The sequence below is a fragment of the Corythoichthys intestinalis genome, chromosome 7 (assembly GCF_030265065.1).
Source record: "Corythoichthys intestinalis isolate RoL2023-P3 chromosome 7, ASM3026506v1, whole genome shotgun sequence".
In the NCBI taxonomy this organism is placed as follows: Eukaryota; Metazoa; Chordata; class Actinopteri; order Syngnathiformes; family Syngnathidae; genus Corythoichthys; species Corythoichthys intestinalis.
This window is the reverse complement of record NC_080401.1, coordinates 54388848-54413365: the sequence shown is the minus strand read 5'-3', so window position 1 is coordinate 54413365 and position 24518 is coordinate 54388848. Positions and strand designations below refer to the sequence as shown.

General features: G+C 40.2%; 1 protein-coding gene across 1 annotated transcript in view; it reads left to right on the top strand.

Moving 5' to 3' along the window:
- Positions 1–24518, top strand: part of sh3rf1 (SH3 domain containing ring finger 1) — a 121085-nt gene that overhangs the window by 12550 nt on the left and 84017 nt on the right. The gene's annotated exons all lie outside the window — the stretch shown is intronic.

Genomic DNA, 24518 nt, shown 5'->3' with positions numbered 1-24518 from the left:
GGAAACACTGCCCTCTGGTGGCAGCATTGGGTCTGTCTGCACTGCCATTTCAATAATGCTTCCATACAGGAGTTGACTCTGACATCTCACATTAATAGAGGAAAGTTGCGCTCTGGTTTGCCCCACATAAGGCTGTAAGTTGCTTCAGCTAATATATGTTTGTTGGAGTTACGTGTGAGTGATTTGCTATGACAATTGTAGTCGTTAGCATTCATAGCATTTAAGCTAGCGGACGTTTGTGAGGCAAATAAGGCTAATTTAATACACTATCTTTGCATATTGGTCAGAGTAGATGGACGTTGTTTGTGTCGAGTGTTGTTAAAATGCGTGTCGTGTACAACTTTACAAATTGTCAAAAGTGAAGGAAGTAAAACGCTTAAAAAAGCACCATTGCTTTGTTTGCTGTCTGATGAGCTGAACAACTTCACGTTTAGTGAGGACAGAACAAGTCATGTTAATACAGTAAAGTAAAAAATAAGATACTGTGAGGTGAAGTTAGGTACTGTTTGTGCGACTTAAAAGAAAAAAAAAAAGACAAAATGGCGGATGAGACTCAGTTGTAGTGTCACTGACAGACACAGGACAGAGCTACAACTGGAAGGGGATGGGTGAGCACTGCCTCTCCAAGCCACGGATTTCTCGCTACATTTTTGTGACCTCAAAAATGGCCAATACCGTAAGTACGGTATGACCGAAAATTTTTGTGGTTTTGAAACGTGACGTTTTTATACCACGATGTACCATGAAAACGCTAACCGGCACATTCCGACTTTAGCGGACAGCTAATGTGACTTTTTTTGACGTAACTGCTCTTCTCAATTGAAGAGACGTTTTGATATGCACATTGGCTTCCATTGACAGCGATGACCCGGGACGATTGATCTCTTCTAGCCCTCCCACTTTGGATGAATAGGACGTCTATCGCTGTCAATGGCACTCGAACATAATCATTCAATGATATCGGAGTTCTGACTGATGAACTGTAAATCCGAAGCGCTACCAACATGCCCACCGTGCTACACTGAGTTTAAACAATACAGCGCAAATCTGTGTGGATTTAATGCCGCACATTGCATTACCCCCCCGCTAATCCTAGCCGTGGATTAACTGCGATCATAGCGAAATGGAAAGCAGCCGGTTGACTAACGGACGTGATTGAGATCTGTTAATAATTTAACTCTAAAGCTTTACTGCTTTTTGCACCGGCCAACGGACCTTTTTCTGTAATGAGATGCCTCGCCGCCACACTTTTTGTTTCCTTCTCTTGGTTTTGCACTTGAAGTCTATTAAAAGGGTTGTTTGTCAATGTACTGGAGATATTCAGGGTGGGACCCGAGGGGCGCTTGCGTTATCTGCATTTTTAAAGTACTCTGGGTGAAACTCACATTCTTGCAGCGTGTGTGCAGATTTATTCAGGTTTTTTTTCTTCTTCTCCTAAATGAACAAAACAAGTGTACATAAACGGACCTTTAACAGTTTAGTGGAATAACTGGAATAACAACTTTATTTTTAATAACTGGGTATGTAACATAAAAATCCAAATTAATCAGAATGCGTCACAAGTTACAAACCACAAAGTTAAGCATGATATAACAGTCTCAGGAGGCATGGCAAGGCCTTGCAAGATACTATCAAGTACAAATGCAAAAAGCTTGCGGGACTAACTGGAGTCTCACAAAATTTGATAAAACAACTAGAGCTGAAAGGAATACTCGAGCAGCTCGAGTTCAAAAACTGATCCGAGTAATTTTATTCACCTCGAGGAATCGTTTAATTTTGCCAGCATCGCGTTTTGCCCGGACTACTTTTAAAGCGGGACAACGCGCTGATGTCACGTGCGTAGAGGAAGAAGCAATAAAAAAAATATAAAAAAACCTTTCTGCAGCCGACAGCCGCTACAAACTCGTACGCCGACGTTGCTAAAAACTAGCCCGCATGATACTATGGTGGTAGCAGATAGCATCTGATGCGTCTCATAGATATCACATGTATGTTGAACTAGATGCGAAATGACAGAGTCAGCGGTGTTGGTAAACAGCCGCCATCTTAAAGCAGTACACTTCTCAGCGCTAATAAATACGATTAACGTAACTCTCACTCGCTCACGTAACTTTAGCCCTGCGGTGGGCTAGGCTTCTATTAATTATGACCACTGTCGATGCGTGACTAACGTGTCTTACATACAGGCTTTAATCTGTGAAAACATAGCGCTGTAGAGTGATGAAGGTGTAAAATGAAAATATGATAAAGCTAACTGTCAATTTTAGCTCATTAAAACACAAAGTGCCACTGGTCCTTAATGTGCTCCAATACAGCAGGTATTATACTGTAACGTTGACAAAGAGTCACCCGCTTCGTTAGGTTGCAATTATTTTTTTTTTGGGAACTTGTGGAACGACAACAACAACAGGAAGGCCCGTCTCTGGCTCTCCCGCACTTCCCTCACCCCCGCACGTCACGCGGTGCATTCAGGAACGCATGCAAATATCCCCGCCATATTATAACCTGATATGTTACAATACATTTATTTTGAACACTGCAAAAACTCAAAAATCCTATCAGGACCTAAAGTTTAGACTAACTTAAAACTAAAGATCGATCGGGTCCGATCACGTCATTTTCAAAGTATCAGAATCGGCAAAAAAAATATCGGACATGCCTTTTTATAATATATAATATTTTTTATTTAAATCGTTGTCTAATTGTATTTAACGTTACAGATGAAATGTCTTACACTCATCCAGAGTAGTTTTGGCTTAAAGTAGGGCTATCAAATTTATTGCGTTAACGGCGGCAATTAATTTTTTAAAATTAATCACATTAAGTAATTAACGCATGCGCTGCACGACCCACTCACGCATTGTCGCGTTCGATCTATAAAGACCCCGTTTTACCTATAGATAGCGCTAAAAGGCAGCGTAAAATGAGCAGAGAGAATTCTGACCGTCTTTGGAGCCATTTTTTATGTGGCTAAAGCCTTACAATACCTCTCTCAGCAATTAATAATAACGTGGGAGGCAATGTGGGGAAGAAAGGTAGTAGTTGATCATTTTCTTAACACCCTATGTTTTTTCCCAACGCAGAGAAGATATATCAGTTGGTGCCCCTACGGACAGTCATGGTTGCACTTCCCATCATGCATTTGGGCAGAAGTTAAATGGTTGCAGTATCATTTACTGAAAGCTCAACAAATACACTAGATGGCAATATTTAGTCACAATATACAAAGTCACATTTATCCTTTTAGAATTACAAGTCTTTCAATCCGTGGATCCCTCTCACAGAAAGAATGTTAATAATGTAAATGCCATCTTAAGGATTTATTGTCATAATAAACAAATACAGTACTTATGTACTATATGTTGAATGTACTGTATATATTCGTCTGAGTTGTATTCATTTTTTTCTCAATGCATGCCAAAATGTATATGATCGGGAAAAATTTTCGGGAATGATTGGAATTGAATCGGGAGCAAAAAAAAAAGCAATCGGATTCGGGAAATATCGGGATCGGCAGATACTCAAACTAAAACGATCGGGATCGGATCGGGAGCAAAAAAACATGATCGGAACAACCCTACCTCCCATGATATTTCAAAGTCTCATAATTCAGTCTGCAGAAAAATTGAGATTTTCTGAAGTCTCACAAGGTACAATACTTGATTTTTATGAATTTTGCTGATAATGCCAGTCTTACCAAAGCCTCCCAAGGCATTCCAATTCCAAATCCTCACAACATACAGTGTGCAGAAATTTCACAAGATTAAAAAAAAATCCCATGAGATGGGCCAAATTATCACTAGTAATGTTGAGTTATATGTCTTCCATGTTATTCCATTGCGTGAGAAACAGAGCATGAATATTTGAAGGTCCTTTCTAGTTATGAGCTGCTCTGACCCACACAAAAAAAGGAGGATTTGGTTGATGAAAAGATGTCAAGGCCCTGTGTAAAATCATCAGAATGTCAACACGCTGATAATGGATCGCTCCGGCCCGAGATCAGAGGCCCTCCTGTAAATTGCTACTGGTCGACCCGCCTTGCTGGCTACAGTATCGCTCTATTCATTGGTACTCCTTTCAAAGCTTGTTTGGGCTTTTGGGAATTTCCCTCCGCTCCGTAAAACCCCGTCTCAGTGGACTTCTCTTACTCTTTCAGGGTGTATTGACATTTGACACGTTTCGCTCCGGTTCAAATAAACTCTGTGGTGCCGGTTCTCTGATAGTGCGGTTCTTTTGATAAAGGGCTGAATGCTATCATCCAGCTGTCAGTACAGGCGTTTTTCTGCAGATGTTTGCCGGATTGTGGCAGGTTTCCACGTCTTCTCTCGAAGTCTACCGCTAATGACAGACTTAAAGTCCGGCCTTGCAGGTGTAAGGTCTCGGCAACATAAAAGGCTCGGGGTCAAAGCTGACGCCGGTCGGCCCCCCACCTCACGGGCCAGCGCTCCATGGGGTCTCTAGCGCTTCGCTAACCCCGCTCACCCTTAGCCCCACTTCTTTATTGTCTGGTGGGCCAAAATGTCCGCCTAAAAGCGGCCCTTTTTGGATTTGCTGCCACACCTCCGATTCTTGGATGGCCAGGAGTTGCCTGACAGATGCACAACAGGGTTTTGTTTCGAGCCCCCTTTTGATCTTACTGCCCAGCTGACACAAGTGGAAGGACTGCTAATGTTAGGCGATGTTGTTCTTCTTCTCCTTATAAATTAATATTATGCAGCTGCAGCAGGGTCTTGTTCGTCTTGTTGAAGAAGAACATCGTCTTCTGGGTCAAGGCTCATTGTTAAAGCGAACTTAATGGAAAACAAATATTGGGCCTGTTTTATTTTTCGACTTCAGTTCAATAAACTGATATTGGAAAAACAGATTAAAGTGCGTACGACAGGAGAAAAAAAAGTCTTAAATAGCATTATTATGTGAATTATAATCATATTTATAGACGATTCAACTATATACAACAATTTGGCAAAGCACAGATGACGACAAATTAGTTTTTTAATCTGCCGGTTAGCCACGTCTACCATTATAGGGCTCTAGCGTCCCCAACAGGGGGGTGACGTCGGCAGGAGAACGGTCTCATCTGTTTTACTATTTAGCTCATTGAGGGGGAATTATTCAGAGCGGGGAAAATGCGATGAAGAGAACCGCAAAATGTCATTGTTTTAGTCTCTCTACTTCAATATTTTTACAGGATATTCTTTTTCTCCAAGTATTTATCCCCATTAGCTAAATAAATGGTATGGTCATGACAATTAACAGTCTTGTGCTAAATGGAATATGAAATAATAAAAATTAGGGCTGTCAAACGACTACAATTTTTAATCGAGTTAATTACAGCTTAAAAATTAATTAATCGTAATTAATCGCAATTCAAACCATCTCTAAAATATGCCATATTTTTCTGTAAATTATTGTTGGAATGGAAAGATAAGACACAAGATGGATATTTACATTCAACATACGGTACATAAGTACTGTATTCGTTTATTATAACAATAAATCAACAAGATGGCATTAACATTATTAACATTCTGTTAAAGTGATCCATGGATAGAAAGACTTGTAGTACTTAAAAGATAAATGTTCGTACAAGTTATAGAAATTTTATATTAAAACCCCTCTTAATGTTTTCGTTTTAAGAAAATTTGTAAAATTTTCAATCAAAAAATAAACTAGTAGCTCGCCATTGTTGATGTCAATAATTACACAATGCTCATGGGTGCTTAAGCCCATAAAATCAGTCGCACCCAAGCACCAGCGGAGGGTGACAAAACTCCAAAAAACACAAGTAACAAGTTGGCATTAGACTGTGCTGTCATTTTAATCTGTTTGAGCGGGGCATGTGCGTTAATTGCGTCAAATATTTTAACGTGATTAATTTTTAAAATCTATTACTGCCAGTTAACGCGAAAATTTTGACAGCCCTAATAAAAATGCATTTATTCAGTACGACTAGGGATGGGAATTGATACGATTTTGACGATTCCGATTCCATTATCGATATTGCTTAACAATTCGATTCTTCATCGATTCTCTTATCGATTCTGATTTGGGGAAAAAGAAGAACAAACTTTTCGATTGGCATCGAGTTTGTATAATCAGAAGTCACAACCTTACAAACTCACAACGAGATCAAAAGAGGCCCAAAGCCTCAATGTTAAATGTGGCAATAAGTTGCAAATGCACAAGAATATGTAACTTTTTACTGAAACATTTTTCTAATAGAAATAAAAAATATTGGGATATATTGGCATATAAGTCGTTGTTCTGCCTTTGGCAATATGTGTTAAAGCAGGGGTCCCCAAACTTTTTCCTGTGAGGGCCACATAACTTTTTCCTTCGCTAATGAGGGTATGTCAGTTTGTAACAGAAAAAGTGTGACGATTGCAGGAGTGCCTAAATGTAAAAAATTATTGTTTTTCAGAAAGCCACAATCAGATAACCCTTTCTGGATTCTTCACGGAACAAAAGTAAATAAAATATCAATTATAATATAATAACAATAAATAATAATAACACTATTAATTAAATAGATAATAACCAAATAACCATATCTGAGTTCTTCATAGAAAAAGGCCAAGAAATAAATAACACTATTGAGAAAAAAAAACAAAATTCAAAATGCTCCCTGGTATTGTTCAGTGGGCCGGACAAAATGTGGAGGCGGGCCGTATCTGGCCCGCGGGCTGTAGTTTGGGGACCACTGTGTTAAAGTGTATTATTTACCATTATATTGAAATGCATGCCTTTTAGTTCTTATGGTGCTTTCATGCTGAAGTGGGGGCGTCCTTGCTTCTTTATCGCTTCCACACACATCCAAGCGGTCCTTTTCATTCAGGAGCGTGAAATATTAAATAAACATGCTTTTGGGTGTCATACGCACTTTAAGGCTCATTTTCCATTATTGAATTACCAGTTTTTAATCGGGAAACGGGAGACACCTAAAAACAGAATTGCGGTAATTTTCCGTTTTTTTGTTTTCCAAAATTAGAAGGAAAACGAATGGCCAAAAGGTGCACGGACCATAAACACTTGGTCCATGCAGCGTTTTAATGTTTATTTATAAGCGCAATAAAACTATAAAACTCATTTGACACTATACTTGGTCGATTGACTGCCGGTAAAAATGGGCGTGGACTTCAACGTACTCACTTTCTAACGAGACCAACCAGCGGCACGTGGGTGACAAAATTACAGCGTGAAGAGGTTTCAAAGATGAAATGCGTAAACTTGGCGTCGCCGACACGTCCGGTGTTAAAGGGTTACTATTAGTCTCCATTGCAAGAGGCATCCGATGTGTCCGTGTGTTCTTATTAGGGCTGCGACTATCGATTATTTTAGTAGTCGATTAATGGATGAACTGGTTAGTTCGAATAATCGAGTAACCGGATAAGGAACATGAAAAATCAAAATACCTGAGCTGAGCCTCAAACGGTTAAAAAAAAAAAAAAAAGAGGATCGAAGTACAACAAAAGAACAATTGGCTAACTCACATAGCAAAAGTCCGCTAGCTTAAATGCTATAAAATACTAAGTTTATTTAAGTTTATTTTTACAATGCTCAAATTTGTTCAAACACATATTCCCAGAATAAATAAATATATAAGATATAAAATACTTAGAAATTATTAAATAATATTATGCGTAGAAAAAAACATTTGCTCAAACAAAAACGTACCTTATGTTTGTCTTAACAGGGAGCAGACTATGCTATGCAAGTTAGCCAATTGTTCTTTTGTTGTACTTCGATCCTCATTTATTTATTTTTTTTATACCGTTTGAGGCTAAGCTCAGGTATTTTAATTTTTAAATGAAAGTGCAATTCTGCATAGTTTGAAGAAACACTAGGGAATTTTATTTTGTATTCACATTTAATGATCTTTTGAATGTGCAATCTTAGCAAGCCTTTGTTTTACATCTCCTAAAATTTATCCTGCAACACATTAAATGTTCCTAATCCGATTACGCGATTATTCGTACTAACTAGTTGATTGATTAATCGACTACTAAAATAATCAATAGCTGCAACCCTAACCTCAACGTAGCTTAATTTTTTACTGTATTTTATATATTTGACATTAGGAGTGAGAACATCTTGGTACCTTACGATACGATTTGCGATACAAAGCTCACGATGACGATGACCTGACGATATATAGCGATACGATTTTCGATACATTGGTTGGGAAATCATTCTAGGATATTCTACAAAAAACTGATAAACAAAAAACAAGGTTCTTCTGTAAATTGGAATGAGTTTATCACTAGTAGACGTCCAATCCGTTTGAAGTGGGAGGGATGGCAGCGAATGAATGAATGTTCATTCGCGAACGTCTATAGCCGTCAGTGGCAGCCAATGCCAGGGAATGAGTAATTTTGGGCCTTTTAAGGTTATTTACCTGTTGATTTTAAGTTACTTCCTGTTGATTTTGGGGTATTTTACGGGTCACTTGCTGTTGAAATGAATAGGCAGTGATTCAAACTCAACAGGAAATGACCTGTAAATGCCCTAAAATGAAAAGCAAGTGACCTGTAAATGCCCCGAAAATCGGACCGAATGACTATGAATGCTCTGGTTTTGATGAACGAACGTTCCCAGTCTAAATGGACTGGGTGTTGAGCACTGTCAATGGCAGCCTTTTTTTTTTTTTTTTAATTGACACCTTTTTAAAACAATATGTCGATTCTTGACAGGAGCCTTTCGATAACCTTTTGGGATACAAAGTATCACGATATATCACCATTTCGATATTTTGTCACACCCCTATTTGACATACAATACATATTTTGAATAGTCATTTTGAGATTTAGAGGGTATTTAAGGGTACTTAAAGGGTTGATTCCAATTTACGCGGAAATTCGGGTTACGTCGCCAGTGTAGGAACGAGAGTCGTTCATAACCCAGGGACTGTATATGTATATACATATACAGTATATGAATATGTATATGAATTGTATATGTATATGAATTTATATTAATTAATTCTGTATATGAATTTTTTTTTTTTTTGTCAAACGTTCATTCGCCCCTTCCAGTTAAAATGGATTGGATGTTTACTGTCATCAATGGCAGCCAATGAGTCATCAGAGAAGTTGCTAAAAATCTGCAGAACTGATTCATCGGAGAGCAAAGGTATTTTCTAGTTTTTCTAGAATTTTCAATTTAAAATTTCATCCAATTCTGGGACGACCCAGAAGTGGATGGGTGTTAAGTGAGAGGCTCGAATGTTTAGCGCAAAGTCAGCTTTACGTCCCCCTCCTCTTAACACCATCTCCGGGGTTGCGCCAGTTGTTTGACACTCTTTTCTGGCATTTGCTTGGACTTTGCGTAGGGGGGTGGGTGAGCGGGTGGTCCGCTGGAACCTTTCACACACAGTTTGATGACTCACATCCCACGGTGCTCGGTAACATGGATGTTTTGACTTACCACTGCCCTCACTTGCCTCGTATAACCAATTTTTTTTTTGTCTTTCGCTAACGTGGATTGAGAACAGACGGGGGGTCGGGCAACGCTAAAAGCTGTGGGGTACTGTCTGGGAGTCAGAGGTCGGGGTTCAAAAGTCATTGTAGTCATGAGTTGGAGCCAAAGAGCGACGGGGGGAGGGTTTGGTTGAGGGGATACGAGTGGATGTCTTCAGTTATAATACTGGTCGGCTTTACTAGCATAGCGGAAACAACAGTTTGCTGCTTGGGTTTATAAACCTGACCACAAAGATTCCCGCTGGCTGAAAAACAAAGAAAAACTCAAATGGAGTTTGGGTCACTTAACTCATTCACTGCCATTGACATATTGATGTCAAATTTGTTTGTACTGGGATAGATGGCATAGAATGATCATGTTCATTTTGGGTGACTTACTTAATATTTTGCGGTATTTACATGTCGATTGTCACTTCCTGTTCATTTTGGATCACATCCTGATGATTTTGGGTGTTGTTTTGTATATCTTGATTTTGCGGGGACTTTCAAGTCAGCTCCTGTTCATTTTGGGGCCAGTTCTTGTTGATTTTGGGTCATCTCCTTTTAATTTTTGGACATTTCCAGGTCACTTCATATTCATTTTGGGTCACTTACCTAATATTCCCTGGCATTTATGGGTCACTTGTAGGCATGTGCCGGTATGATAACCTTAAGCCAAAATATTACGGTATCACAGTATTGCAATTACAGCTCTAAAATTTGTTACTTTGAGATATCTGGGTTAAAAAAAATAAAATAAAATTTCCGTTGAACAGGATTTTTATTTTTCAAAACATATTAGCAAATTGGAACATAAGTATGTTAAGTTAAAATACATAACAAAAATTACAAAACATTCTAAATAAAATTGAAATAAATGCAGTCCTTTATGTGAGCCTAAACCCACAGTCGCAGCTCAACATTATTACCATCAGAACAAAAATCATTGAAATATTTTCCATAAAAAGCACGTGTGTATGGCTCATATCATGTTTACATTATACGCACACTCTTTCTCAACACAGACAGCTGCCTATGAGAAAAAGACAGCATGTTTTACCACGGCTAGACACACTAAACACGCTGGAGTTAACTCTCGTAGCTGGTGGGAAACGTTCATAACAGTGTTAACTGACCTTTAATTTTGTATAAATGCGAAATCATATTGAAGGTATTGCCTTCTCGGCAGCCATCCTCTGCAAACATGTTGGCTAGCCTTCCTCCTTAAAGCCGTGGCCTTCTGTAACTTTTCTGTAGCTGAAGTATTCCCGTACAAACGGAACTTGTTCATAACCCGGGGTCTACCTGTATGCTAAAGTTACTGTATGGGCAAGTTAAAAACAGCTCATTTTTACACCAGAACTGGTTGGCCTATCACCACTATTGAGTTAAAGTGCGTACGACAGGAGAAAAAAAGTCTTATATATAGTGCCCTGTTGGGTCTAAGACTCGTTCTTTAACTTAGTTGTTTACCCAAGGGATGCTGACAAAAGGCAGGGCACGGTGAGACAGAGTCAGAGATAGGGATGGGAATTGATACGATTTTTACGATTCCGATTCCATTATCGATATTGCTTAACAATTCGATTCTTTATCGATTCTCTTATCGATTATAATTTCGGAAAAAAGAAGAACAAACATTTTGATTGGCATCAAGTTTGTTTAATCAGAAGTCACAACCTTACAACCTCACAACGAGGTCAAAAGAGGCCCAAAGCCTCAATGTTAACTGTGGTAAGTGGCTAATGCACAAGAATGTGTAACATTTTAGTGAAACATTTTTCTAATAGAAATAAAAAATATTGGTATATTTTGGCATATAGGTCGTTGTTCTGCCTTTGGCAATGTCCCCAAACTTTTTTCTGTGACGGCCAAATAACTTTTCCCTTCTCTGATGAGAGGCCGGAGTCAGTTTGTAACAGAAAAAGTGTGACGATTGCAGGAGTGCGTAAATGTAAAAAAATTATTATTTTTCAGAAAGCCACAATCAAATAACCCTCTGTGGATTCTTCACGGAACAAAAGTTAATAAAATAAAAATAATAATATAATAATAATAAATAATAATAGCACTATTAATTAAATAGATAATAATCAAATAACCCTCTCTGAGTTATTCACTGAAAAAGGCCAGGAAATAAATAACACTACTGAGGGAGAAAAAAACCCAAAACAAATTCAAAATGCTCTCTGGAATTGTTCAGGGGGCCGGACCAAATATGGAGCCGCGGGCCGTAGTTTGGGGACCCCTGTTTTTATTTACCAGTATATTGAAATGCATGCGTTTTAGTTTTTATGGTGCTTTCATGCTCAAGTGGTGGCACCCTTGCGCTTCCTCACGCGAAGAAGAGCGCGCTTTCACCGAAGAAGAAGAAATGCCGTATCCAAGTGAGTGAGGGAGTTAGTGAGAAAGGGAAACACTGCCACGAGCCTACGTTCTTTGTTAATGTTTGTAAAATATCTACAGAGCCAACGCCTGTATGTATCATCTTCTGTGTTGTTGCTGTGTGTTTCCACTCGCGATCGGACACTTAAATCCAGTTGTGTAGTGGTTTAAACGATGTGCTAATGTTAGCGAACGCATGCTAACTGTTTGTTATTACTGTGTTAGCAGCTAATCATCGCTGATTCACGTTGATGCAAACCTGTTTGTTATTGGGGACGAAATTGATTTGTTTCATTTCTATTTTTAGTTTCAAGTGATGGTTGAATAAAGTCAGCAAATTATACCAACGTCTTCTGCATCGTCATTTGGGAGTTTAGCTAGCTGTATAGCCAGGACTGAGCCTTAGCGTCTCGGTGAGGACAGTGCAGTCTGTTCCCTCCCGATGCAGTTATTTCCATCTCGCAATGACTGCAAGTCGCTTTGTTGTAATTTTTCTTCGTGAAGTGAAGATACACTTTCGAGCGTTCGAACCTACGTGCTGTCATTGTTATGTTTACAGCGGCAATGCTCGTGCTAAACTATCGTAACCTTTCATTTTAACCCTTTTTCCTGGTGAAGTGTAGCCAAACTTTGGAGCGAGTGGTTCTTGGCGCCATGCTAGTTTGATGCGTCTGGACAACAAGACACGTCACGACGCAATATGCGTCTTTAGGGATCGTTAAAAGGATCGTTAAGGCTTTTTCATTGTGATGTCGAGGCCTCGAAACACTCGGAACCGGTTCCGAATTGGAATCGGATTTTGATTCCCATCCCTAGTCAGAGAGTTGACATTTTTCAACCTGCAGGTTGGGAGAGCCAGGAGACATGGTCCGCGACCAATGTCTCATTAAAGTCTCTCTGAACTCTCCCGCGCTGCTTACTTTTATTGAGGGCTTGTTGATGAGCAGAATACAGTTACAACACTGTTGTCCAACGTGGCAGGTTCGGTCGGGCAAATTCCTTATTCTAGTCATTGATTGAACAATCAAACTTCTTGATTGAATTAAGTCACACTCCTGAGCAGGCAAGATATCTTTGTTTTGAACACACATTTACACTCAAAGTACTGTAGCTTGGTGGAAAAGTACTGAGACGTTGTGTGATGAATCAACATACGTGTGTGTATCTATTTATCAGCAGAATGTGAGCAATCACTGGTAACCACATTATTATGGGCTAAAACTGTATTCTTCATAGTAGCTTGGGAGTGCGCGTATAATAGCTGTGGAGAGCAAACTGGCATAATATATTTGGCATATAAAAACAATCTTATCTTACATGCCCTCCATAATTATTGGCACCCCTGAAAAAGATGTGTTTTTTTAGCTTCTAATATTTTTTTTAATTCAAATAATATGGGACCTTAATGGAAAAAAAGAAAAATCTAACCTTCATTACAAGTACATTCATTCAGTGGGGGAAAAAAATCCCACATAAAGAAAAAATTATTTGACATCAAATAATGTGTGTCACAATTATTAGCACCCCTGGTGTTAATACTTTGTACAACCCCCTTTTGCCAACAAAACAAGGTCTGGGGACTGAGATGGCCATGGGAGGAGCTTGATTTTGTGTCTGGTGAACCATTTCTGTGTAGATTTGGCCATATGTTTAGGGTCATTGTCTTGCTGAAAGACCCAGTGACGACCCATCTTCAGCTTTCGGGCAGAGGGCACCAGATTTTGATTTAAAATGTCCTGGTATTTCAAAGCATTCATGATGCCATGCACCCTAACAAGGTTTCCAGGGCCTTTGGAAGCGAAACAGCCCCACAGCATCACTGACCCACCCCCATACTTCACAGTGGGTATGAGGTGCTTTTCAGCATGCGCATCTTTCGTGGCACGTCAGACCCACTTAGTGTGTTTGGTTCCAAAAAGCTCAATCTTGGTCTCATCTGACCAGAGCACACGGTCCCAGTTGAAGCCTGGGACCGTGTGCAAAATCAAGCTCCTCCCATCTCAGTCCCCAGACGTTGTTTTGTTGGCAAAAGGGGGTTGTACAAAGTATTAACACCAGGGGTGCTAATAATTGTGACACACATTATTTGATGTCAAATAATTGTTTCTTTATGTGGGATTTTTTCCCCCCACTGAATGAATGCACTTGTATTGAAGGTTGGATTTTTCTCTTTTTTTCCATTAAGGTCCCATATTATTTGAATTAAAAAAAATATTAGAAGCTAAAAAACACATCTTAACCAGGGGTGCCAATGATTATGGAGGGTACTGTACCATTATTATGTGAATTAGATTCATATTTTGAGACGATTCGACCATATACAACAATTTGGCAAAGCACAGACGACGAGAAATTAGTCTTTTAATCTGCCGGTTAGCCACGCCTACCATTATGGGGCTCTAGCGTCCCCAAGAGGAGGATGACATCGGCAGGAGAATTGTTTGATCTGTTTTACTATTCAGCCCATTGAGGGGGAATTATTCAGAACGAGGAAAATGCGACGAAGAGAGCTGCAAAATGTCATTGTTTCAGTCTCTGTACTCCAATATTCTTACAGGATATTCTTTTTATCCAAGTATTTTTCCCCAGTTGCTAAATAAATAGTACAGTCATGACAAATAACAGTCTTGTGCTAAATGGAATATGAAATTTTAAAAAATTCATTTATTTAGTACGACATGGCAAAATTACTCCATAATGGTCAAAACTTTCGACTTCACCTTTACTGTCGCACCTCCCGAACGATATTTTATGCCACTGAAGTTAGTCAGGCTTTTGTCGTTTCCCTGCCGCGGCCTCGGAGAATGTAAATAAACCAAGAGGCGTGACAGCTAGCTGACATGCTAACCCGAACCAAGTGATGTTTTAAAGTCTCATTTTCGCTTTTTGAAGCGAAAAATCACACAAAACTAGCCCGGAACATGTCACACGGTGGCAGGAGAGCTCGCCGGGGAAGCAGCTGGAGAGTACCGCCGGACTAACCGGCCGACGTCGGAGGAACGCGTAGCTGCTATATGGTCAACATGAATATGGCATAAAGTAATGCTTTACTACACAGAGATGACGTAAACAGAGAGCGGCGTGCAGTTGTTGTGCAGCTAACATGGCAGGATGTGTCTGAGGAGAACTTTTCTACATGTCTGTCCATGATCAAACATAAGAAAATAGACCTTTATTTAAAGAAGGTTTTTAGTGTTTACTTGTAATTGCTGTATTCGCGGCCATTTTTATTTTTATTTATTTATTTTTGTTTAGTAATTTCAAGTTGCAATTTCTGTTGGGGTTGAAAATTTGACAGAACACCGGGCACACAAAGAGGGCAATAAGCCGAGTATAGAAGGGGGTGTGCAAACAAGCCACCAGTCATTGGCTGAGTGGCGTTCTGGACAATCGGCTACAAAATGCAAGCCACCTCCGTATTAAAACGTGTGCCATGATCCCAGTATTTGACATAACTCAAAATACGATGTTTACTCACTTCCTCGTAAGTCCAATGGTCCCACAGTAGTAGGGCTTCTTTTGGCCAATATCCGCCAGTGAAAGGGAACCTTTTGAAACCCCAAAAAGGCTCACACGCCTCTCCCTGGTGCCGCAACATATTTCTGCAGCTGTTTGGCTGGCGTGATGCGAAAAATAAGCAAATTAGTCCGCAAAATCAGCTGAATCCGCAGTCCATCTGCATGCTATAAAGCAATGATGTGTTGTGAGAAGCTGACCCGGGTGCCATCACATTCGCATTCGTCCTAAACCAGAAACTGGAGCCGGAAGTAACTCATTTTCATATTCAAAATTGAATATAAAAGCAATCGCTTCCACACACATCCAAGCGGTCCATTTCATTCAGGAGCATAAAACACTGCATGAAATATGAAATAAACATGCTTTTTGGTGTAATACCTAATTTAATAGAAGCACATATCAAGCTTCAACCGATATTAGAGTAACCTCCCTTCATTCTACGCTTTGTTTTTTGTAAGTTTGACTTGAGACTTTGCCTCATTTCTCCTTGACACGGTGGCAAAAACTCAGCCATAAATCCCCTATCTGATTCTGGGTGTTCCGGCTGCACACGTTCACTGCATTGGCCGCAGCTGCTTGGGATGTTCTACTGTGTCAAAGTGACGGATGACCTTGTTGTGTTTCCGTCATCGTTAAAAAGGGAAAAAAAAGTTGACTTGACCTGCGGCAGAGGGATGTTGTTACTTTTCCACAGCTTTCTTGACTTGAACATGTGGGGCCTCTTAATTCATTGGTTGCTTTACCGTTTCTGCCGGGTTTTGTTGGTTGATGAGAAACGGGAAAAGGTTTTGTACACGGGACGTCATCAGTCTGGTGTAATGAAAGCCTTTAACAAACAGTTTGTTTTTCTGTTTAAAGGCCCTTTCGTACGCACATCAAACAAACGGTCGGCCGGATTTTGTTTCCCTGTTATTTTTTCTCATTCTGTCGTTGATTTACGCCCCAGGGGCAAAGAAGAATGTTTATGTGTTTTTCTTATGCAGAGGTTCTCATTAAAATTCCTGCCCGCATCCCTCATCTGAGGTCGATGAGTCATGCCGGCCCGCTTTGATGACGTCACGCTGTTTTCGAAGCCTCTCCTCGTGGCTGGCTCGCTCGCTGACCTCCGCCCGGGTGACACAAGCCCATCATTACGCCGTCACACCGCGCCACGAAGCTGGCGAGCGCGCCGCCGGGAAAAGCTTTCCATCGCCGGGATGTTTTCCCGGACGGCTTTTGGAACAAGCGTTCCTCATCGCGCATTCCTCTCGTTTCTCCAGGAGGCCCCCAAATTGCTAAATCTCAGCAATGATGCACACAGAATGCTTACACGCAATGTTTAGTCAAGCTGTGGCTATTTAATTGGATTACTTGCAATGTCCACCTGCTATAGCAACTTTAACACATTTAGCTCCCTCTAAGGGGCCGTTTACATGACAACGGTAACAGGGGAACAACATAAAAAACTTTCCCAGATGTCCATATCGTTTAGACCAAGGGATTCCCAAGTTTTTTTTCCCCTACAGAAAAATCAAAGGCTTCAAGGGCCATCTTGAAAACTTTTCACTTACATTCGTTAAGCAGAGGATCGGAATCAGGTAGCAAAGATCAGGGTTTAAAAATGTATTCATTTATCTTTTTTAAGTATCACTAATTGGCTGCCGCTGAGAGCAATAGAAGACCAATCCATTCTGCCTGCTACGGCGGGGGACCCTGCCCTGTCCTGGGCTTGGTGGGCTGCTGGGGGCCCCGTAGCGTGCCGTGTCGGCTGGGGGGCTGTGGCGGCGGTTTGTGGCCCGGGTGGGCGGACGGTGTTGGGGACGGACGTGGGGTTGGTGGTGCGTCCCCTCTTGCCATCCCCGAGAGCCGGTAGATGGACGCGCGGGTGGCCCGGGGGACCACCCTGGATTCGGGGGGGGGCTCCTTTGCTGGGCTGCCTGGGTGGGGGCCGTGGCTCTATGTCGCCGCCCTCGTCTCCACTCGTCTGCGTGGCTGCTGCCTGCCCGGCGGGGCTCGCATGCGGCTGGATGTTATTTGGCGCGCTCGGGCACCGGGATTGGCGATGGGGCGGCGTGGGGTCGGTCGCCAACAGGCTTACACTCACAAGGGTATTCACACGATTACTGGGTTCTAGATCACAGATGATGATTTGTGTACACTCAACCCCTTTCTATCACTTAGTTTATAGAGTCCCCCACCTTCTTCCCCCTCTTTCCCTGGTCAACAGGCCCCGCCACATGGTGTCAACCGGAAATACATTTCGCTGACGTTAGCACCAACATATTAGTAGTTAGTGTAGTTAGGCGTTCAATGTATTTCTTGTTGTTGTTTGTGTTTCTTTTAGGGCTGCAGCTATCGAATCTTTTAGTAATCGAGTAATCGACTGAAAATTCTATCGATTAATCGAGTAATCGGATAAAACAAATATATTTTTAGGTGAAGAGCAATTATAAATATACATGAGAAAACAAGACATTTCATCTAATCTTGAACCATTTTCAGTCAATCAATGTCTTTATTTTCGTTGTATATTGTTGAAAACAGCCAACAATTGCATCTCAAACTGTAACTAGAATTAAAAAAAGACTAATTCACTGCTTTCACTCAAAAAACTCTTAAATCTTATTAAAATATATATATATATATTAGGGCCGTCAAAATTATCGCGTTAATGCACGGTAATTAATTTTCTAAATTAATCACGTTAAAATATTTGACGCAATTAACGCACATGTCCCGCTCAGACAGTATTCTGCCTTTTGGTAAGTTTTACAGCAAGGCTTTTTGTGCTGTCTAACAGCGAACTCTTGTGGTCGCTTTGCGACATGGTTTATTGTTGTCTTGCCAGTTCAATATGGCTGCACGACATCTCGGGCTGACGCCTACGTTGTAATGTTGTGCTTATTATGATCCTTGGACAAGATTTGTCCGTAAGTATGGTTGTTGTAAATAATTTACATATTATGTTAGTAAGCGAAATGTTATATTTTTTTGTATGAGACGCTTTTTGTTTATGCTTAGTCAACCTGTATAGCGTGTTAAGCTAACGTTGTTGCTAATGCAATGCTTGTGTACTTTTTTTTTTGTAGTTTTACGACGGTCTAAAGAGGACAATGGTTTGAGGCCATTTTATTAATAAATCAGATGAAAAAGGAAGAAGTCTGATTATTATGGCGTCGTTCACTAGCTGTCTAGCTTTGGAAAAAGTAGACGCTTCGGAGTGAGGACAGCATAGACAGATTAAAATGACAGTAGAGTGAAATGCCCACTACAGTCCTTATGTACCGTATGTTGAATGTATATACCCATCTTGTGTCTTATCTTTCCATTCCAACAATTTATTTTACGGAATATATATATAATTTACAGAAAAATATGGCATATTTTATAGATGGTTTGAATTGCGATTAATTGTGATTAATTACGATTAATTAATTTTTAAGCTGTAATTAACTCGATTAAAAATGTTAATCGTTTGACAGCCCTAATATATATATATCTTACCTAAAAATGCCGTTACGCTTGATAACACACATCACTTAAAAGTTCGGATTTTTTCCCACGTGTTTCAATTGAATTTCTATTGGTGTCAAGCCATTTTAAGTTCTAGTTAAGTTTTAAGTTAGTCTAAACTGTAAGTCCTGATAGGATTCATTTTGTGGAATCGACGTCCTAATTGCGGCTGCGATATTGCCATGGGATTGGTCTAATTCCTGGATCTTCCAGTGAGTAAAAAACGCGGATTTGGATTAGTATTGCTATCTTTTTTGTTGACTATTCTTCGTGGGAGTTTTCCCCAAATCATACTAAATAATTAAAGCACTATGGCACGCTACAGTGACGACAGTGACTCTGACGTGGAACTTACAACAATGTTGGAGTTCGTCAGGGAATGCGTGTTTGCGTACTGCTGAGCTCCCGAGTGAAGAGTGGTCAAGGTGGAAATATTATTTTTTGTGAATAAATGTGCGTAAGTGGAAGCTTCTCCCCTTTCTGGTACTTTTATACACGTATCCTAGCTACCACGCGTTACAATGTACAAGACCTGGATTACACAAGGTGTGCTCTTTGGCCAGTACTGTATGTAAAGCACACGACAGCTCTGGATGCTAACAATCTACATAATTATATTGGGAAAACGTTTGAAAATGTAATATGCTTTCCTTGAATATCTGCTAATAAAACCGGAGTTCCCGAATCCCAACAGCATGCACTCTTGCTCCCAACCGGAGTTCCCAACTTCCCAACAGGACTCTCTCGCATCACCAGTTTTGCCCAATTTTTGTCTTACCAGGACTCAGGAGCGATGCGTGGTTACGTTTTGCGTGATCACGTTTGGTGACGCCAGTGCATATATGCACAATGATAACAAATTATAGCCTGTCTTTTGTAACAAATTCTCCCAGTTAAACAAGACTGTAAGATGGATATTAAATAAACATTTATATATTTTATATTTGCATGTGTGTTCTAACAGGTGGATAGTGGATTTGACATTTATTTTAATCTCCTCGAGTTGGCAGAAAAAAAAAAAAACGCAAGTTTTCTCAATGTTTAAATACTCTACATATTTTTATCATTATAAATGCATTTACGCAGCGAAATAACGCTGGAAAAGTACATACATACATACATCGTTTTAGTATAAATATATGAATATATATTTTTTGAAAAAAGTCTGCCCGATGCGTCTAAATCCCACTTTACTCACGAGAGATAATGGCTCGTCATCCAGAATGATTGTTTCGGCAATGACTCTTCCCTGGGCTTTGGGACTGTCAAGTGCCAGTTTGTCACGCATAGCAAAAGTTTCTGCCAGTGTTCGTTGCGTGGAGCCTTTTCTTTCTGTCTTCGGTTTTCTCCTTATACTCCTCATACTCCTTGTACTGTTTGTGGTGGTATTTCGATAAATGCTTGATTAGTTTGGTTGTATTAACACTTCTTACAGCTTTACCACCACGTTTGACTTTATTGTGGCATATGTTGCACTCTGCCTCTTCGTCTTTGTGGTCCTTTAAAGTGAAATAATCCCACACAGCTCACATTTTTACCGATAGTCGCTCAGTCAATTGGGAGACGGTAATGTAGTGTGTTGAAGGTGTGCGTAAAATGCGGACCGGATTTTAGGGAAACCGAAGCAAAAACTGGAATGGATTATGTAAGTCTGTGCACTGGAAAACCCGGACCGGAATTTCAAAAAAAAAAACTGGATCGAAAGTCTGGGTCGGAATTTTTCCGTGTCTGCCGATCCGATACCGATACGCATTTTTTTGCCCATATCGGCGTCCGATCCAGATATCGGATCGGGACATCTCTAGTTTAAACATTCTTTTGAATTGATAAATATTTTGACATTCTTTTAACTCTAGATTCAGAGCATTCCATAGCCTTACTCCATAAATTGATATGCTGAAACCTGTCATTGTTGTTCTGTTCTTAATCCTTTTAAAATTAAATGTCCTTCTTAGATTATAATGCGCGTCTTTTAAATTAAACAATTGTTGAATATTACCAGGCAATTTATTATTTTTTTTGCCTTGAACATAATTTGTACTGTTCGGTAATCAACCAAATCAGCGAATTTTAAAATCTTTGAATAAAAAAAAAAAAAAAAAAAGGGATTTTCTACCATTCAGTTGCGGACAAACCTTTTTCGCTCTTTTTGTTCTGTGGGTTTATTTATGTCACATTCAAATTAAGAGAATTAGGAGGAAGAGAGGACTGAATAAAAGTGTGTTCTTGCTGGTCTGGTATAAGATCATGTAGCTATCGCTGTCCCGTCTAGGTAATTTGTATTGGAAACACAAGCTAGATCAGGGTTTATAGTTACAAACTGCCACAGTGACCTGAAGTGAACTCACCCCATTATATGCAGGACCTGTCTATCTATCCTTTATATCATAAAAACGCAGGTTCTTGTGTTTTTGCTAACAGATTCTGCATTTGAATAGTTTTGCATGTGGGAATAACTTGGAAAATGCCGTAAATAAATGCACAGATGTAGCAGATAACACGATACTCTTGAGGCGGTCGTTAGGGCCGAGTTGGCCGTCCATCATACTCCGGCGGGCTCATTCGTCATCACCATAAATCCAGTCTATGTTTTGGAAAACATGCGACGAGTGAGTGAGCGGGTTAGCGGCTGTTTACGCTGCGGGTAATTACCATCCTCGCCATGTCAGGGTTTACGTAATTCCCGAGGAGAGGTTCAAAAGAGCAAATGGTGTGATTCCTTCCCCCGGTGGAGGGTAACGCGACTCCCTCGGTGTGGACTTTGTGGTTTCCCTTTTGTCTTTTTCGCGTCTCTTTCAAGACTAGCCAGACCAAACACAACCAGGAAGGACTTGTTTTGTTCTGTCTCATCTTAGCCTCGTTTTCCCAGACCGGGGTAATGTTGTGCCTTAGCGTCTCTGAGGAATTCCATGAGTAGTTTCAGGTCATCTTCCCCCTTCCCCCATAAACGTGTCTAATCCTGTTCCGCACATCCGTCTTTTGTAGAACTATGAGCCGGTGATTATTCATACGGCGCGTGCATTGTTTTCCGTCAAAGAAGCTACGTCGCTCTCGGGCTGGCGAGTCAACTCCGTTTGAAAAGATGCTGGGGGTCCGTCATTGTGGCACGATAAGCTAGGCGCTTGTGTAGACGAGCTAGCATGCGGCGACACGCTTCTGCACCTGAAAGCCTTTGGGCAGAGTCAGTTTTTTTTAAGGGTCTCCTAGCAAGGCTGTTCATGAAAGTCCTAGACCTTCTACCGTAATTTTCCCGCACGTGGTTACTTTTAACGAAGACGTTCTTGTTGAACACTGGGTGGTCCACCGACCAAACGTATTTACTAATGGCCTATGACACCCCTTATTTTCGCCCTCCCTTCCCCCGTTTCCCTGTCTCATCTCTTGCAAGTCTGTCAGCTTGACAATAGTAATAGAAGCAGTCATTAGCCCACTCACCGCATTCCTATGTTCCCGCACCTGTAGACCTCTACAAAATAGTTTTAGGCTTCAGTGTCCTCCAGTTGAAATTGTTAAGGGAGTTGTCATTTCCGCCTGGGAGGCAACGGTTTTAAGCCTGGAGCAGGACTGAAAATGAACTAAAAATTAGGGTTGTATATTTTCACCCAAGTTTGAGTCCGAGGCACCTGATTTTAAGGATCTGCTGATACAGAGTACCAATCCAATACTTTGGCTGTTTATTAATTACCTCGTGATGATAATTAAGAAACATTTTTTATGTTTTTTTGGACAATATCCTTTTACATCTTGATTATTATTTTTTGCTTTGTAGCTCCCTAAAAATATTAAAAACCGTTTTTTTTTCACGCTATTCTTCTAATAGTATTGCGTAGTACAACATAAGGCTCGGCGATATGGCCTTTAGTAGTTATCACGGTAAATTGAGCAGATTTAACTCGATAACAATGAATGACGTTAAATCCGCCCAAGCGGACTGTTATATAATTTGAAAATCTAAATCTATGCCTGAAATACAAATGAACCATTTCTCATTGATTTATTTATCAGCTTCCAATGTTACATTTAACAATTTTACATTCAGTGTAAACTAGGGCTGCAGCTATCGATTATTTTAGTAGTCGATTAACCCTTTAACACCGAACGTGTCGGCAGCGACGCGTTTACGCATATCGTCTTTGAAGCTTCGTCACGCAGTAATTATGTCACCCACGTGCCGCTGGTTGGTCTCATTTGAAAGTGCGGAAGTTGATGTCCACACCAGTTTTTATTTGAAGTCAATCGACCAAGAAAAACGGGAGATAATGTCATTTGAGTTTTATAGTTTTATTGCACTCATAAATATGCATTCAAACGCTGCATGGACCATGTTTCTATCTCCATATTTCCATCATTTCTTGTCCTTTTTCAAAACCGAAAGCAGCACAAAAGACTACATATCCCAAGAGCCGTTCTGATGTCAAGAAGGACGAACCGAACGTGATCATTTTTAATAAATTTCCGAACGAGGCGCCAACTAATGAAAGGGAGGCGTGCGAAGCAAGCAACGGCCGGTTGGTTTGAGCGAGCGACTTTGAAACGTGCAGAATGAATATAAAACTACATTTAGCTCAAGCTAATGCATTATTTCATTAACTCAAGGAAGAAGATGAGCCGTATTTGTTGTCTTTTTCTTTGCATGAGTCGGCGTCAGTGTTGTTAATTTTACTTTAAAAAAGTAATTAATTACAGTTACAAATTACTTCTCCCAAAAAGTAATTGCGTTAGTAACTCAGTTACCTGAATGTAAGAGTAATTAGTTTCTTGGCAAAGTAACTAGTGATAATTTTCTTCTTTTTTTTTTTTCCTCAAAAAAAAAAAAAAAAAAAAAAAAAAACAGGTCACACAATGTGAAGTTTAAAGGGTTTGGGAGACTATTGGCCCTAGCCCAATTCTTTACCCTCCACTTAACTAGACACAAGGGTATTGCGATAACTAGATAGTAACCTTTGTTATGTGTGGATGTCATTTAAAGTTGTGAATCAACCGTTAAAGTTGTTAAAATTGCTCCCGTTATTGCATTAGTTCCCTTCTGTCTACTTTAAACATGTGTAAGTTTTAAAACTGTTTCATCATTTAAAGATAGATTTAAGTTAAGATTTTGCCGATTTGGGAGCATTTTAGATTAAAAAAAAAAAAAAAAAAAAAGTTAGTTAGGTTCGCGAGGAAGGATCTCTACATCAGAGCCTTCCTGAGAGGTCTACTGCTTTAAGATGGCGGCTGTTTACTAACGCATGTAGTCTTTAAAACATGTTGCCAATGCAGATGTGTCTGTCATTTGCATCTAGTTCTATAATATGATATCTACCGTGTCATGTGGGTGTAGTTTGTCGGCTATGGCTACAGTCAGGTATTATTGGAGCCACCTAGCATCGCGGTTGCAACGGCGTCTTCCTCACTCCTGCTCTGCTCTCTCGTCTCCGTGAGTCCGTTTCTCTTAGACTTTTTTTATTCAACCAACTAAGTAACGCATAGTAACGCACGCCTTTCCCGCCTCAGTACTAACGGCGTTGCCACGTTAGTAACGCCGTTATATTCTAACGCCGTTATTAACAACACTGGTCGGCGTCTCTTCGAATAGAAGTGACGGCAGCGCTCAAACGGCAAAAGAGTAGGCTGTGTGACGTTGTGTGTGACGCAGCTCCGTGACCTGTTCAAGCTTTATTGAGTGCG